The following is a 16801-nucleotide window of genomic DNA, read 5'->3' on the forward strand; positions in this document are numbered from 1 at the left end:
TCCCGCAGTCGAGTCACTACAATTCTCAGATGCTCAGCATGGTCTTGCTATTCTCTGAATAAACTAGAATGTCATCGATGAACACCATGACAAACTTGTCTAACTCTGGCATAAAGACTAAGTTCATCAGATACATAAAGTATGCAGGAGCATTTGTTAATCCAAATGACATGTCAAGATACTCGTACAACCTGTATTTGGTAGAAAAGGCAGTCTTTTGTATGTCTTCCGGTCGAATCTTGATTTGCTGATACCCTGACCTCAGATCTATCTTGGAGAACACCTTAGCTTTTGATAACTGTTCAAACAGGATATCAATGCGAGGTAGAGGATACTTGTTCTTGATTGTCGCCGCATTGAGCAGACGATAGTCCACGCACATGTGCAAGCATTGATCCTTCTTCGCAAACAGTGTTGGACAACACCATTCGGACGAACTTGGCCAGATGAAACCCTTATCCAGCAACTCTTTCAGTTGAGTTTTTAATTCAGCGAGGTCATTGGGTGGCATCTGGTACGGTCTCCTGGAGATCGATGTTGTACCTGGTATCAACTCTATGGCAAACTTCACTTCTCTATCCGGAGGAAGCCCAGGTAACTCACATAGAAAAACATCTGGAAACTCACAAATGACTAGTATATGTTCTAATAGAACCACTTGTATAGCACAAAAATGACTGGCAAAGTCAAACCGCTGAGGTAATCTGACCTGAGACATGCCTTCACCTTTTGGATCCTTATGGGAGAGAGTCCTCTAACCTGCATCTATGATGGCACCCCAATTTGTCATCTTATTCATGCCAATAATAACATCCAGAACTAACCCTTGCATGACCACTAGGTTTACAGGAAACCTTTAGCCGCTGATATCCAAGGTCACTCCCGTCACTGCCTTATTGGTCAACACATCAGCCCCAGCTGAACTGATGTGATAACCACAACCCAACTCGATAACCGATTGATCATGTTTTTGTGCAAATGCTTGGCTCATGAATGAATGCGATGATCCAGAATCAAACAAAACAACTGCAAGATGGTGGTTGACAGGGAACATAATAGTTCTTACCGGTTCTCCTTCTGGGATCTCCTCGATTGAGGTGTGTGCACACGGGCTATGTAGGTCGTCTACTGCTTCTTGGGATAAGGGCATTCCTTGGTAAAGTGCCCCATCTTGTGGCAGTTGTAGCATGAACCCTTGGTCGCGGTGTTGCTAGCAGGCGCTGCGTCTTGATTGGACCTTGGCTTTGCTGGAGCCACTGCTACCTTGTACAGCTTCTGCTGAGTTGGATGCCCTGTGTTTCTTCTATGCAGAGGTCAGAACCTAGCATTCGAGGTAAGAGGACGATACTGCTGACTCCTACCACTGGTGCCCTGGACTAAGATGAATCGGCTTCAAACGCCCTTTTGCATGACTTGGATGCACTGTAGTTATAGTTGTTGTTCTCTTGGGTTAGACAGTCATTGATGTAGGCATTGAAAGTGGCTCGGGTCCCTGTACCCATAGTCTTCAGCATCTTCGGGCTCATGCCCCTCTGGAAGCTAGCAATCTTCTTAGCATCCATGTTCACAAACTCTGGAGCGTAACGAGCAAGATTGTTGAAAGCGTGCAAGTATTCTTTCACAGTCTTTGTCCCCTGAGACAGCTTCATGAACTCTCCGATCTTCATCTCCACCAAGCCCGGAGGAATATAATTTCCCCAAAAGGTGATAGTGAAGTGGTTCTAGGTGATTGGCGTCCCCTCGGTGTATGTGGTACAATAGTGGGACCACCAAATCCCAGTGGGCCCCTCTAGCTGATGCGCTATATACTCTGCTTTTAGCTCTTCCGTCATTCAGAGGAGACAAATTTTCTGTTCCATGGTGTTAATCCACTCGTCGGGTTGAAGTGGTTCTGCGGCATCCTTAAAGACCGGTGGTTTGGTGTCCATAAAGTCCTTGAAATAACTATACCGATTCACTTCTTGACCACCCGGGTTAGGCCCACAATAGGTGTTGTTAGCGATATTGCACAGGGCAGCTTCCATGTTTTGCTGCATCTATTCCATGTTCCGTTGACTTCCCAAAAACTATGCGAAGAACACCTCCGCAGTGTACGGAGGGGGTGGTGGTGGTGGCGGTGATGGTGATGGCGCTCTTTCCTCATTCTTGCGAGCCCCACCTCCAGACGAACCTTCTCCAGCACCGGGGTTGCGGTTACCCCTGCCATGTGTTTCCACCATCGGCGCGCGTTAATGATGAGCAATCATTAGGAGTTGTTATCATCCAGTAGATATATGCAAGATTGTGCCACACTGAATTTACTGACCAGAATAAATTGACACAATAAATAGAGGCACAATAATTCATCATCCGCACACAATATCACTAACTGATTACTTAGCATATAGCCACATGATTCGCATACATCCAAAATTGCCAGCATACATACACTGGACCTTTTCAGCGTCAACACAACTCAACCACATAAAGTCTCACAGCAACCGAGTCTCAACCGGATTAAGAGTACATGCCATGCAACAACAACAGCAAAAGTAGAAGGACTAGCTCTAGAGCCCTAGCATCTACTCGCTATGGTTCCTATCCATGCCGAAACCTACGCCTTCCTCATGTTTGTTGGGTATTCTTAATGTCATTACCAGAAGTAGACTTAGTTTTCTAATTCTGATAACGGTGCCAAAAATGCCAAACCTATCCCTTCTGCCACTTAAGCCAAGTTGTCATCCCCAGCATGACATGAGAGAGGCGGTATTGAAATATACAATTGCTCATCTAAATAAATAACAAATATGATCTGCAAGCGCACAGATTAATACCGATGTAGCATTTTAACCGGGAAGTATTCCAGGTATCATTATTTATATTTTTACCACTGGGAAGGGATTAATAATCATCAATGTTGATTATAGAATAGAATATAAGATTGAGTATCTATCATTGCATGTATAATTGAGAACATTTATCTAACTCTTTCATACAGGGATAAGTGTCACATAAAGGATATATAAAGTAATGAATGGTGACAAAGATAATTAATCTGATCAGCATAACTTAGCCACATATAAATATGATAAGCACCTCAATTAGATATTCTAGCAAGTCATTAGCATGGAATTAGTACGAACTACAAGAATATTTCCTAAGTTATTCTTAACTATACAGTCTAGCATATCATAGTTAGTGCAATTATACTTAGCAATCATTGTGAGACAGGACTACGCCCATGCATAGTGATATTATCAAGGAATATGAGAAACATCGCAATCACTCCCCTGTAATAATGTTGCTCTACCAGCCCAATACACGAGAGGGGGACTATATAAGAATCAATGGAGCTGTCACTACCACGAACTACCCCGCGATGTAGCATATAGGGTACAATCGCAGATAAATACGGTATAAGCACCACGCCTACACAATATCTATCATTTACCCATGGATCCGATGGATAAACGTTATACAATCCTAAACATGTATATAGATCCAATCTAACTAAGCCAAGTATATAACTATGATAAACTAAGAACAATATAATTGCGAATATAAACATGTAGATCAAAGTCATAATCAATATATTGAAATAGAACAAAGTCATATTCATAATATCGAAGAACAAAGATGAAAAATTGAAGAACAATAGAGAATTAACAAGAATCCTCTTGACAGATCCGGAAACCAATCGAAGATTGACTCCTAGTTCTAATCCTATGTAGCTATGCTAATCTAGATATCTAATTGATGTGGTGGCTCTAGGCTTGATCAGAGGCTTCTTCTCCCTGATGAATAATGAATTAGGGTTGAGAGGTGCTCTCCTCCAAGGGCCAGGGGGTCTGGTTTTATAGTCCCTCCAAGTGAATATGGGCCGTCGGATCAAACCGACATTGATTGAACGGTTATCCATGATCCTTTAGGTCGGTGGATCGTAATCCGCGAATAGAGTCCTGATTGGACTCCAAAGGGGGGCGGGCGCCCTGGTCTCTAGGGCGGGCGCCCTGGGCCAGGCCCAGTTCTGCCTCTGCTTCGTTCCCGTGGCTTCTGGAGTCTTCTAGATGTAAGATAAGTGCGCGGCACGTTAATATCTCTATGAAATCCCGACCTGTGGGCCTTTCTTTCGTATTTCCTGATAACCCCCTGTAAAAATTAACAAACACCAAATCTCGTGGAATTCTATTAGATAAAACCCTAAGTCTAGATGTCGGTTTCATTTGGATCCTTTTCTTTGTTTATTTGATAATTAAATTTGATACTTAAGGACCGTCAACAAACTCCCCCAAGCTTACCTCTTGCTCGTCCCTGAGCAAGGACAATCTCAGTGATGGATCAGAATATAACACCCCAGTGTTATGGTTGCATAAATCACATGCATAACATGAGCATTATCATCTACTCAAGCATATCATGATCATCATCTACCTTGAGCCATGTCATTCTATGTAAAAATGTGCTTTAAGTGGTCTAAGTAGGCTTCCTATGCTTATGTTTGTGTAAACCATGCTTGTGTTTGTGCTCTATGTCTTGGTAATTAGTTTATCTATGCTTAACTCAACATTTGGAACAATGTTCATGTTGATCACTTCTCCAAAATAATCACTTAAGTCATACTTACACAAATAGGCCCTAGAAACCTCTTTTGCTTAGGCTTTTAAAAACTGTTTCATAAAATGTTTGCATGTCAAAACTTTCTACAGCAAAGTTGTAGCAAATTTTATAAGGAACAAAAGTTGTTTTATGGCCATCTCATGAAAATGATCACATCTGCCCAAACAGTGCTTGCAAGGCAGAATTGGGTGCTGTTTTGGCACTTAGTCGAATTTGGCTAAGTCCTGGCCTTAACAGTTTGCTCGATTGATTTTAAAAACTCCATATCTTTCAACCCAGCTGATTTGGCTCTTGCTCTAGTTGACATTGTTGTAGAACTCAGTTGATACTCCAACTTTGTAAACTACAACATCCCCTAACTCGCTCTGGTTTGGAAGTTATTCATCGACGAAGTTGCTCTGTCACACAGTGATCGCGTCGCCTGATTTAGAGCCGAGCTCGCCGTCGTGAACGTCCAGAGCCACACCTGTCCGCCAGTTGGCGCCCGTACGCCGGCGTTGGCCCCGCTCGTCAGGTCATCGGCGTTAGCATGGACGCCATGACGCCCCGCACTCACTCGGCGCCGTCCACTCTCTTCCTTCCCCTCTATCGCGCTCCGTCTGGCGGAAACGCCGTCGCCATTGTCGCCGAGAGCTTCGCAAGCTCATCGCGCCCTCGCCTCTGTGTCTTGCTTTGCCTCCGAGTGCCTCCAAGTCCGCCTCGAGCTCCTCCATCTTCTCCACCCAACAGTTGGACGAGATCTCCCCGAGGTGAGCGACATTTCCCGAGTTCCGCGTCGTCGGGTTCACGGCCGTCGTGACCGCGATTCCGGCGAACCTCGCCGCTGCTCCATCCATGCTTCCTTCCTTCCCTCTGAGTTGCGTTAGAGTCTACTTAGGTCTTGGCGTCGGTCCACGTCACGCCATTCCGGCTGATACATAACCGTCACGCGGGAACACGGCCGCCGCACCGCCGTGCTCACCGCCGACGAGCACCTCGCACGTGAGCAGGCTCACCGGAGCCGTTAGGGTTAGGCGTTTCCACCTAGAAAGCTCCGCACTGACTCACTGATGCTTGAGCCCCCATTCCTCCACACTCTACCGGTCAGAGATGGCCGGCGTAAGCCGGGATAGCTCCGCCGCGCTGCCATGGCCAACGGCGACCCCTCTCCGTCGCTGTAACCCTAGCGCCACCTACCTCCATCGATGCGGAATCACTCCAGGAGCACGCTGGTGCCCTTGGATCCGCCGGAGAAGCTCACCGTCGGCGAGCATTTGCCGGCGAAGGAGTCCTCTGTTCCCTGGGTCGCTGACGTGCGGGACCCGTTGTCAGTGACTCAACGGTTTCCTCCTTCCTTTTATTCAAATTCCAGATTTTTGGCTTTCTTGCAAAAATCATATCTCTGGTTCTGTTGATCCAAAAATTGTGAAACCAATTTTGTGGTGTTCCTTGAGATGGATAGTTTCTAATAAAAATATAAAATGAACTATGTTTTCTGGGAAAAATATTTATTAGGATTTAATCTTGTTATTCATGAGTAAATTCATATCTTTTGCTATACTGCTTCTTTTGCCATGAAATTTTTATGGTAGTCTCTACGTGATACTAGAATGCTATGATAAATATTTCATGATTTTTGGAGTACTGCATCTGTGATATGTAATTTATATTTGAGATTGGGCTTGTTTTCTTATTTAAATCACAATAAATAATTGGTGCTTATGCTGGTGCTCTACTTTGGTGGAAAACTTGTTTGTGGTATTGGTAACATGTAAATATTCTGAAATCTGTTGTTTGACACTTTATAAGCCATGTTCCTTAATTTATGAAATAAACACCTTGTCACATGTTAAATGCTTATCTTAAGTTTGGCATGTGCAATTGCTCTGAAATTTTTATGGTGATGTCACAATGCTATGCTTATGCTTCTGTAATTGTAGATATTTTGGAGCACTTTTGCTAGTATTTTGTGATTATGTCCCTTTATAGAATTAAATTGATAAATGCCTTGTTAGTAAATGTTTAGAGGTTAACATGTGATGTTCTAGTTGTCTTATGATGTGCTTGTGTTGATAAGCCATGTGGTTGACATTGTTTATGCTTTGGCTTTGTCATCAAATAATTAATTAAAGGGGTTAAAAGCTGTTCTGGACAGCAAGGAAGTATTTTAATCTTTTCCTATTGAAAACTTGGTTTTCTGGAAGGCTTGTCTAAATCAAAGTTGTTGTAAACTTTATGAACTAGCCGTGGTTTAATTTTGGGATCATTTGGTCCAGTAGTTTGAAAGTTATGGCTGTTCCAAGTTGGGTTCCAGAAATAGGTGCTTTCTGTTTTTCTGGGACAGAACCTGGAACTTTGTTTATAAGGCTTGTTTAACTTATGAATCTTGCTGTGATGTTTAAAGATGGTTTGTAGACAATTTCATAAGCTTTCCAGAATGTCCTCACTCATGTTTGTTGGATCTGTCTAGCATTAGTTATGACCTGTCTTCTGAGCTGTTCTGTTATGGGTTGCTTGCTGTTTATAGTTTGACTTGCTAAGTCTTGCTAAGTTAGTTAGTCATCCTTTGTGAGTTAATCTTAGGAGTTTACTCCGTAAATGAATGTCCAGTGAGTTTAATTATGTGTCAAGCATTCATCCTTTAGTATGCACACTTTCTTATTCATCGAGCATACAATAGGTGCACCGGACGTGACCGCCTCCTACGAGCTTCAAGTGAACCTCGAAGGCCAGGAGGGCAACCCGGAGGTGGAGGTCCAGCAAGCCGGACTCGAGGAGCCCTAAGAAGAAGTTGAGTGCCCGAACCACTAACCAGCTTCTTTCGTGAAAGGCAAGCCCCAGAGCATCCTAAGTCTCCCTTTACTTTCGAAAGTTTACTTGAATATGTTATATCTATTGATGCATTAAGTATAGGAGTTGTGATGAAACCTTTACTGCATTTTACTCCATCCTTGTCCAGATATCTTATCACTACCTGGTTATAGAGTTAGGATCAAGTAGCAGCTTAGCCATGCTTTAACCGGTAGAAGTCGGGTGATATCCTGTCACCTGCGCGATATAGGGTTATGTCGGATCACGATGGACTATATGTGCTATCGTGGATGGAACCTGGTTAAATTGACTTAAGCCGGGCAGAGTTTTGCAAGGTTGTAGTAACTCCGTCTGTGGCAGCTAAGGACCGACCATTGTACGTCCTCTTGTCATGTTGAACGCATGCCTAACACTTAGTTGGCCGGATAACTCGTTCCGACCGCGAAGCCGAGTAATATGTCTCAGGCCGGAAGGTCGATAAGTATAAAGTGCGCACTACCGGAGGAAGTGCGGTGTGCGGGGGACCATTGGCGTAAGTCCAAAGGCAGGTGAGTTAAAATTCCTGACCTCCCTAGCAGAGTGGTAGCCCTGGGAGTGCGGCGCTGATCGGAACCGCGATTCCTGAGTCGTACCAAAGGTGACCCGTTGGCTCTCCGACGGGGGATGCTTGGGTGAGTGCTAGGAATACCCCTCCAGCTGGATAGGAATTCGATTCGAATCGCCGTCTCTCCCGATTAGTGAGAACTTGACAGAGCAGTGGCAAATGTAGCATTCACTAATGAACTTGGTTCATGTTAATGATGATAGCAAGGAAGAACATATGATGAATTTGATATGGTTATTATTGCTTGTAATCATCAAGTGAAGTGCTTTAGTATAGGTGCTAATCTAGTGGTAGGCTGATGATGATTAAATATGATGCTTCCACAATATTTTAGTTATAATTTAAGCTTTTGGCAAATGTTGAGTCAACCAGCTCTACTTGATATTAGCCTTGCATGATCCTTCGTGTCTTTTATGTTTAACTAGACGGGTAAGTCTAGCTGAGTACATCCTCGTACTCAGGGTTTATTCCCACCTGTTGCAGATGATATATTTTATGATGGCTTCTACAAGACCTGTCTCCATCCCGCTGGGGATGAGGACTAACCGTTGGGCATGGTTCTCTAACCAACTCGTACCTGCTGCTTTTGGATGGATGATGTACGACTCTGGCTATAACAAGAACCTGTGAACTGAACTTTGAAAAGTGTGTGTAAACTATTTTGCTTCCGCTACTTCGAACATGTGTTGTAATAACTTAATAACTCCGATGTGGTGCCGCTTCGTCGGCAATGAATGACTATGTAACATTCGCTGTGTTGTGTTGAACTATTACGATCTTGGTTTGTTGCAAGTTGGTTTGAAGTCCTTCGTGATTTCAGTTGACTACCAGGATTATATGGGCTCAAGTTTGGAAACTTGATTGCTTGTCGACCGTTTCTACACTTGAACTCTTATAATTTTGTCGGTTCTATGACAGCTGGCATCAGAGCAAGTTTAGCATTATAAATGCAGCGTTTGTGTATTTGAAAACAAAGAGTTTTTAAATACAATTTTGAAAATCAACACTTAATTATGCCAGTGGTCGAATCCTCCTTGCCCATATAAGGACTATAGGTGGCTAATTAAGTACTGACTTGGGGGTTTTAATTATGCATCTCCGGCAGTACTCTGGTATGGATGTGTGATGACCGCACTATGCTACCCTGTGGTCTAATGGTAGAGGTAGCCTTCATATGTGAAATAGCCACGTATGTCGCTAGATTTAAATTATGCAACATCACACCTACGCTCTGGTATGTGTGAGCTGTGAGAGCATGATCGTCCAAACGGCGATCTAGGGGAGTGTTCGTGGTGGTTTTTTGGAGTGGTTACATGTCAAAACCATGGAACCATGAAAGAAACTTAATTGGGGAGCATTTAAATATCTCGGGTAGTTGTGGTGTCATTGTTTGTGCTTGTTGGGCATGTCCAAGCAATGTGCACTTAGTTTACTGCTTTCTTGAGTGATATATTGGGAACAGTTGGGCTGCAATGAAGTTTTCTGCAGGTACTCTAACAGCCCTCGTGTAATTCGCTAGTTATCGTATCGAGAGACGAATGTATGCCACCGTATATCCGTTAGAATATTAAATTTTCTAAGTTTGTGAGGACGTACGGTTCGTGCATGCATCATGTAGCATTCATACATACATTCTGTCTACTCCTTCCCTTACCATGTCGTCCCTTTTAATTAAATAAATGTGCTGAAAATTATTCCTCTCTTACCCATGGTATTCCTATTCCTTTCCACAGATGGACGTGCCCGCTTCACCTTGCCCCAGTGACACCTTCTTGAGAGAGTTTGGCACTCCTACCTTGCTCTGGAGGGTGCTACAGTCCGTGGGGTATACTGAGCCACCTCAGTATTCTTGGTGGGTGGTGGATATGATAGGAGAGTTGCAGTGGTTTGCTGTGTAGGGAGTTGTCCCTCCACATGGGGGCAGGCCTGCATGGACAGGGTGGACCTGCAACTCAGATGGGCAAACTCCTTGGGAAGCAGCTCAAGTTGCGGCCCAGGCTATGCTGCTCAATATCTGTCAGAGGTTTGGCGATGAGCTGACAGGAGGACCAGCGGCCTACATTCCCCGTGCTGACCAAGCAGCAGCGGAGTGGAAGCAGGCTGATGGTTGTGCGTTGGTCCGAGGCAGGGGAGAGCAAGGTGAGAGTTCCAGTCCTGCTATGAGTGCTATGATGGCTGTGCTCAAGCTGTTCAGTCAGCGGGAGGACATTTATGCACAGGTGATGGTGGCTGTTCGCCAGCCTCAGGAGATGCGACAGAAGGCTGAAAAGCGTGCTCGCAAGTTTTGCAAGCAAGCTAGACTCCTGGAGCAAGCTCAGATGGACCGCAATGACTGGGAAGGCATTGCGGAGTACCGTAGGCAGCAGTGGGTGAAGGCCATTAGGGAGAGAGATCATAAGCAGGATCAGATGAGTCAGTTGGCTAGAGAGAGGGAGACGGTGCAGGAGCGCTTGGCGCAGGTTACTCGTGAGAGGGATACGGCATTCCGTGTGTCGGAGAACAGGCGCCGGGCTTGGGAGATGCACCGAATTCAGTCGCTTGAGCGGGAGAACTATCTCCAGGATCAGATTGAGGCTGGTCTTGTGGAGATTAACCGTCTCAACAACTTGCTACACCCTATTCCTCGCCCTGTGCCCGTGTATCCAGAGGTGGAACCTCAGGTGATTGTGGCTGATGATGATGGTATGGAGGTCGATGGACCAGCAGCGGCTGCACCACCCTTGCACGAGGATGTGGAGGACGAGGAGCTTGAGCCAGTTAGCGACGAGGATAGCGAGGCGTTCTTCGACGCTGACTCGGACGACGAGCATGGAGTGTAGTGAGTAGTGGGTAGTTGTTATTTGAGGATCTGTTGTAGTTTGGCAGTTAGCAGTGGTGCTTTTGTAATCATGATGTAATCCGAAACCTTGATCTTGTCGTATGTCATGTATTGTGGTGGTGTAATAACTTTATGGACCCAATGTGTAACCTTAACATGTTCGATCTATTATGGCGATGTTTTCCGTTGTGGTGCATATTATGGATATCTCTGTCTTGTGTTGGATTGGTGATGTTGTTTTGTGGAATTGAATTATTGTGCCTTTTTCTGTAAAGCTATTCTCTCGAATACTTTCAGGCATAAATATATGTTCTTCTACAGCAAGTCTTGTCATCATCAATGCTCACTGACTGTATCTTTACAGATGTCTCGTGGCACTCGAGGTGCGGAACAGCGTGCGAACATGAACCCACCCCCTCCTCCTCCACCACCAAATCTAGCTGAGCTGATGCAAATGATGGTGGAAAATCAGAGGATGCTCACTGAGACCATCAATCGGATGGCAAATCAGGGTGGTCGTAATGCACAAGAAGGGCCAGCACCTAACCAGTACAGTAGCTTCAAGGACTTCATGGATACGAAGCCTCCACCTTTTAGAGAGGCTGAAGAACCCCTTCAAGCTGAGGAATGGCTGAACACGGTGGAACAAAAGTTCCGCTTGCTTCGGCTGACTGAGGGTTTGAAGGCGGAGTATGCAGCTCACCAACTGCAAGGTCCCGCAGGCATCTAGTGGAATCAGTATCGGGAAGCTCTTCCAGCCGACACTGTGCTTGACTGGAATCTTTTCCATGAAGCTTTCAAGGGGCATTTTATTCCTCCTGGTGTCATGGAGATGAAGCATACTGAGGTTATGCAGTTGACTCAGGGCAACAAAACTCTGAAGGAGTACTTGCATGCTTTCAATCACTTGTCAAGGTATGCTCCTGAGTTTGTGAACACTGAGACAAAGAAGATTGCTAGCTTCAAGCGGGGTCTCGGCCCCAAGTTGCTAAAAACTATGGGCCGCACGAAGTGTGCAACTTTCAATGAGTTTGTCAGTGATGCTCTTACCCAAGAGAACTACAACACTGTGATACTGCGACCAAGACTCGCAAGAGGGCTTTTGAGGCCGGGGCTGGGGCATCTCAATCCAAGGCTCCAGTGGCAGCTAGGCCACCGATCCGTGCTCGAACTCCTAACCAGCGGTATCACCCGCCTGTGAAGAAGAATCAAGCGAAGACGGGTTTCCGCAAGGGTTACTCCATTGCTCTTTCTAGGGGTAACACGGGTACCCAGCTATGCCAAGACTCCACTTGCCAACCGTCCGTGCTGGAACTGCAATCAGACCGGGCACTGGCAGAGCAATTGTCCTTAACCTCTGAAGAAGGGCAACCAAGGGAACGTCCGCTAGGGGCGTGTTCACTACACAACTGTGGAGGCAATCCCTGCTGGTGAGGTAGTTACGGCTGGTAAGTTTCTGGTTAACCAATGTGATGCACTCGTGCTTTTTGATTCCGGAGCATCGCATTCTTTTGTGAGTTCAGACTTCGTGTCTAAGCATAATCTCAAGGCAAATACACTTGATAAGGGTAGTTATTGAATTAGTGCTGCTGGGAATGATATTTCTACCAATCAAGTGGTTTTTGGGGCAACTCTTGAAATTGGAGGTCGTCAGTTTCTTGCTGATCTGGTTGTCTTACCCGGTGTGAGCATAGATGTAATTCTGGGTATGAATTGGATGAGTGGTAACGGAGTTCTTATCGACACCACCACTCGTGTAGTGATGCTGAGAGACCCAAATACCAGGGAAGCGTTCTTAGAGCAACTTCCTTGAGATATCCATATCCGTAGCACTGTGAATGCAGTTACAGCTAAGGCCATCCAGGATATTCCGGTGGTGTGTGAGTTCCCAGATGTATTTCCTGATGATTTACCCGGGCTTCCTCCAGATCGGGATGTGGAGTTCAAAATTGAATTGATTCCAGGTACCGCTCCTATCTCTAGAAGACCTTATATAATGTCACCAAATGAGCTAGCTAAGCTTAAGACCCAGTTAAATGAGTTGTTGAAGAAGGGTCTTATCCGCCCTAGTTCTTCTCCTTGGGGTTGTCCGGCTATCTTTGTGAAGAAGAAGGATCAATCCTTGCGCATGTGTGTGAACTATCGTCCCCTGAATGCGGTGACCATCAAGAATAAATACCCTCTTCCTCGCATTGATATCTTGTTTGATCAGTTGTCTAAAGCTAAGGTATTCTCCAAGATCGATTTACGATGTGGGTACCATTAGATCAAGATCCGTCCTGAAGATGTGCCTAAGACAGCTTTCTCGACGAGGTATGGGTTGTATGAGTATCTCGTCATGTCCTTCGGTCTTACGAATGCACCTGCTCATTTCATGTAACTCATGAACTCGGTGTTCATGCCTGAATTGGACAAGTTTGTGGTGGTCTTCATTGATGATATCCTGGTATATTCTTGCAATGAAGAGGAGCATGCAGAGCATCTGCGTGTGGTGTTGTTGCGCTTGCGTGAGCATCAACTTCATGCCAAGTTCAGCAAATGCGAGTTTTGGCTAAAGAAAGTACCTTTCTTGGGCCATGTCTTATCTGAAGAAGGCATATCGGTGGATCCGGCTAAGGTGCAAGACGTGCTGGATTGGAAGGTTCCAACTTCGGTACACGAGGTTCGGAGTTTTCTCGGTTTGGCTGGGTATTATCGTCGATTCATTCCAGAATTTTCAAAGATATCCAAGCCTATGACTCATCTACTTCAGAAAGATGAGAAGTTTGTGTGGACACCTGAGTGCGAAGAGGCATTCCACAAGTTGAGGACATTGCTGACATCACCTCCTGTCCTAGCTCAACCTGATATCGAAAAGCCCTTCGATGTCTTTTGTGACGCGTCGGGTATTGGTTTAGGCTGTGTGTTGATGCAAGAAGGTCGTGTTATCGCTTATGCATCACGCCAACTTCGAAAGCATGAGGTCAATTACCCTACTCATGACTTATAATTGGCAGCAGTTGTTCATGCTTTAAAGATCTGGAGGCACTATTTGTTGGGTAATCTGTGCAATATCTACACCGATCATAAGAGCCTCAAGTACATCTTCACTAAACCTGAATTGAACATGCGGCAGCGAAGGTGGCTTGAGTTGATTAAAGATTATAATCTACAAGTACACTATCACCCGGGCAAGGCAAACGTGGTTGCGGATGCCTTGAGTCGGAAAGAGGACTGTCACTCAGTTCATGTGGAAGATCCATTGTTGTCACATCTTATGCACCCACTTGTGCTCAACCAGATTTCTCTGGAGAGTACTCTTCGCTGTCAAATCATCGAATTGCAGCAAACAGATGTAGGCATCTGCCATATAAAGAGGAAAATAAAAGGAGAAGAAACCAAGCATTTCCGGGTCGATGAGAACAGAATTCTTTGTTTCAAAGATCGACTAGTGGTCCCAAAAGACCGCGAGCTACGAAATCAGATCTTGTCTGAAGCTCATTCATCCAAATTGTCTATTCATCCTGGTAGTAGCAAGATGTATCAGGATCTGAAACCTCTGTTTTGGTGGACAAAGATGAAAAACGAGATTGCTGCTTTTGTCGCTCGTTGTGACAATTGTTGTCGCGTGAAGGCCGTTCACATGAAAGCTGGTTTGCTTCAACCATTGTGAATTCCTGGTTGGAAATGGGAAGAAGTCAGCATGGATTTCATCGTTGGACTCCCAACGTCTGTCAAGGGATACGACTCTATCTGGGTGATTGTAGATCTTTGGACCAAGGTTGCTTGTTTTATTCCAATCCGAACTGACTATCGTCCACATCAATATGCGGAGTTGTATTTCGAGCACATTGTTCATCAGTATGGTGTGCCTCGAACCATCATATCAGATTGTGGACCACAGTTCACTGCCCGTTTTTGGGAATGTCTACATTAACAGATTGATACTCACTTAGTCCGTAGTTCTGCTTATCATCCCCAAACGGCAGGTCAAACTGAACGGGTCAACCAAATCCTAGAAGACATGTTGAGGGCATGTGCTCTCTCTTCAAAAAGTTCTTGGGTTAAGTGGTTGCCATTAGCTGAGTTCTCTTACAACAATAGTTATGAGGAGAGTATCAAGATGGCTCCATTTGAAGCCCTATATGGTCGAAAGTGTCGAACCCCGTTGAATTGGGTAGAATCCGGGGAGCGAAGGTATTATGGCATCGATTTCGTAAACGAAGCAGAGCAGCAAGTCCGTACCATCTAGCAACATCTAGAAGCTGCTCAAGCTCGTAAGAAAAGTTATGCCGACAAGCGAAGGAAGCTGATTGAGTTTGCAGTCGGTGACCATGTGTAAATCAAGGTGTCTCCGATGAAGGGTGTACAAAGGTTCAGAGTCAAGCGAAAGCTTGCACCTAGTTATCTGGGACCCTATCAGATTCTTGAAAGGAAAGGGGATGTGGCGTACAAAGTTCAACTACCAGTTGAGCTTCGAGCTATTTTCCCTGTCTTCCACGTATCACAATTGAAGAAGTGCCTTCATGTTCCGGAGGAACGAGTGGAAGTTCGGGATATCAAGTTGAAATCTGACTTGGTGTATGAAGAAAAACCTATAGCGGTTCTTGACCTCAAGGAACGGGTGACTCATAATCGTGTGGTTAAGTTCTACAAGGTATTGTGGAGTAACCACGGGGAGGAAGATGCCACTTGGGTGACGGAGGATTATTTAAAAGAAGTTTACAAAACATTCTTCGAAAATCAGTAAGCTTTCAAATCTCGGGACGATATTTTTGTAAGAGGGTAGGGCTATAACACCCCAGTGTTATGGTTGCATAAATCTCATGCATAACATGAGCATCATCATCTACTCAAACATATCATGATCATCATCTACCGTGAGCCATGTCATTCTATGTAAAAATGTGCTTTAAGTGGTCTAAATAGGCTTCCTATGCTTATGTTTGTGTAAACCATGCTTGTGTTTGTGCTCTATGTCTTGGTAATTAGTTTATCTATGCTTAACTCAACATTTGGAACAATGTTCATGTTGATCACTTCTCCAAAATAATCACTTAAGTCATACTTACACAAATAGGCCCTAGAAACCTCTTTTGCTTAGGCTTTTAAAAAGTATTTCATAAAATGTTTGCACGTCAAAACTTTCTACAGCAAAGTTGTAGCACATTTTATAAGGAACAAAAGTTGTTTTATGGCCATCTCATGAAAATGACCACATCTTGCCCAAACAGTGCTTGCAAGGCAGAATTGGGTGCTGTTTTGGCACTTAGTCGAATTTGGCTAAGTCCTGGCCTTAACAGTTTGCTCGATTGATTTTGAAAACTCCATATCTTTCAACCCAGGCCGATTTGGCTCTTGCTCTAATTGACATTGTTGTAGAACTCAGTTGATACTCCAACTTTGTCAACTACATCATCCCCTAACTCGCTCTGGTTTGGAAGTTATTCATCAACGAAGTTGCTCTGTCAGACAGTGATCGCGTCGCCTGATTCAGAGCTGAGCTCGCCGTCGTGAACGTCCAGAGTGACACCTGTCCGCCAGTTGGTGCCCGTACGCCGGCGTTGGCCCCGCTCGTCATGTCGTCGGCGTTAGCATGGACGCCACGACGCCCCGCACTCACTCGGCGCCGTCCACTCTCTTCCTTCCCCTCTCTCGCGCTACGTCTGGCGGAAACGCCGTCGCCATTGTCGCCGAGAGCTTCGCAAGCTCCTCGCGCCCTCGCCTCTCCGTCTTGCTTCGCCTCCGAGCGCCTCCAAGTCCGCCTCGAGCTCCTCCATCTTCTCCACCCATCGGTTGGACGAGATCTCCCCGAGGTGAGCGACATTTCCCGAGTTCCGCGTCGTCGGGTTCACGGCCGTCGTGACCCCGATTCCGGCGAACCTCGCCGCTGCTCCATCCTTGCTTCCTTCCTTCCCTCTGAGTTGCGTTAGAGTCTGCTTAGGTCTTGGCGTCGGTCCACATCACGCCATTCCGGCTGATACATCACCGCCGACGAGCACCTCGCACGGAGC

The sequence above is a fragment of the Sorghum bicolor genome, chromosome 10 (genome assembly GCF_000003195.3).
Source record: "Sorghum bicolor cultivar BTx623 chromosome 10, Sorghum_bicolor_NCBIv3, whole genome shotgun sequence".
Classification (NCBI taxonomy): domain Eukaryota; kingdom Viridiplantae; phylum Streptophyta; class Magnoliopsida; order Poales; family Poaceae; genus Sorghum; species Sorghum bicolor.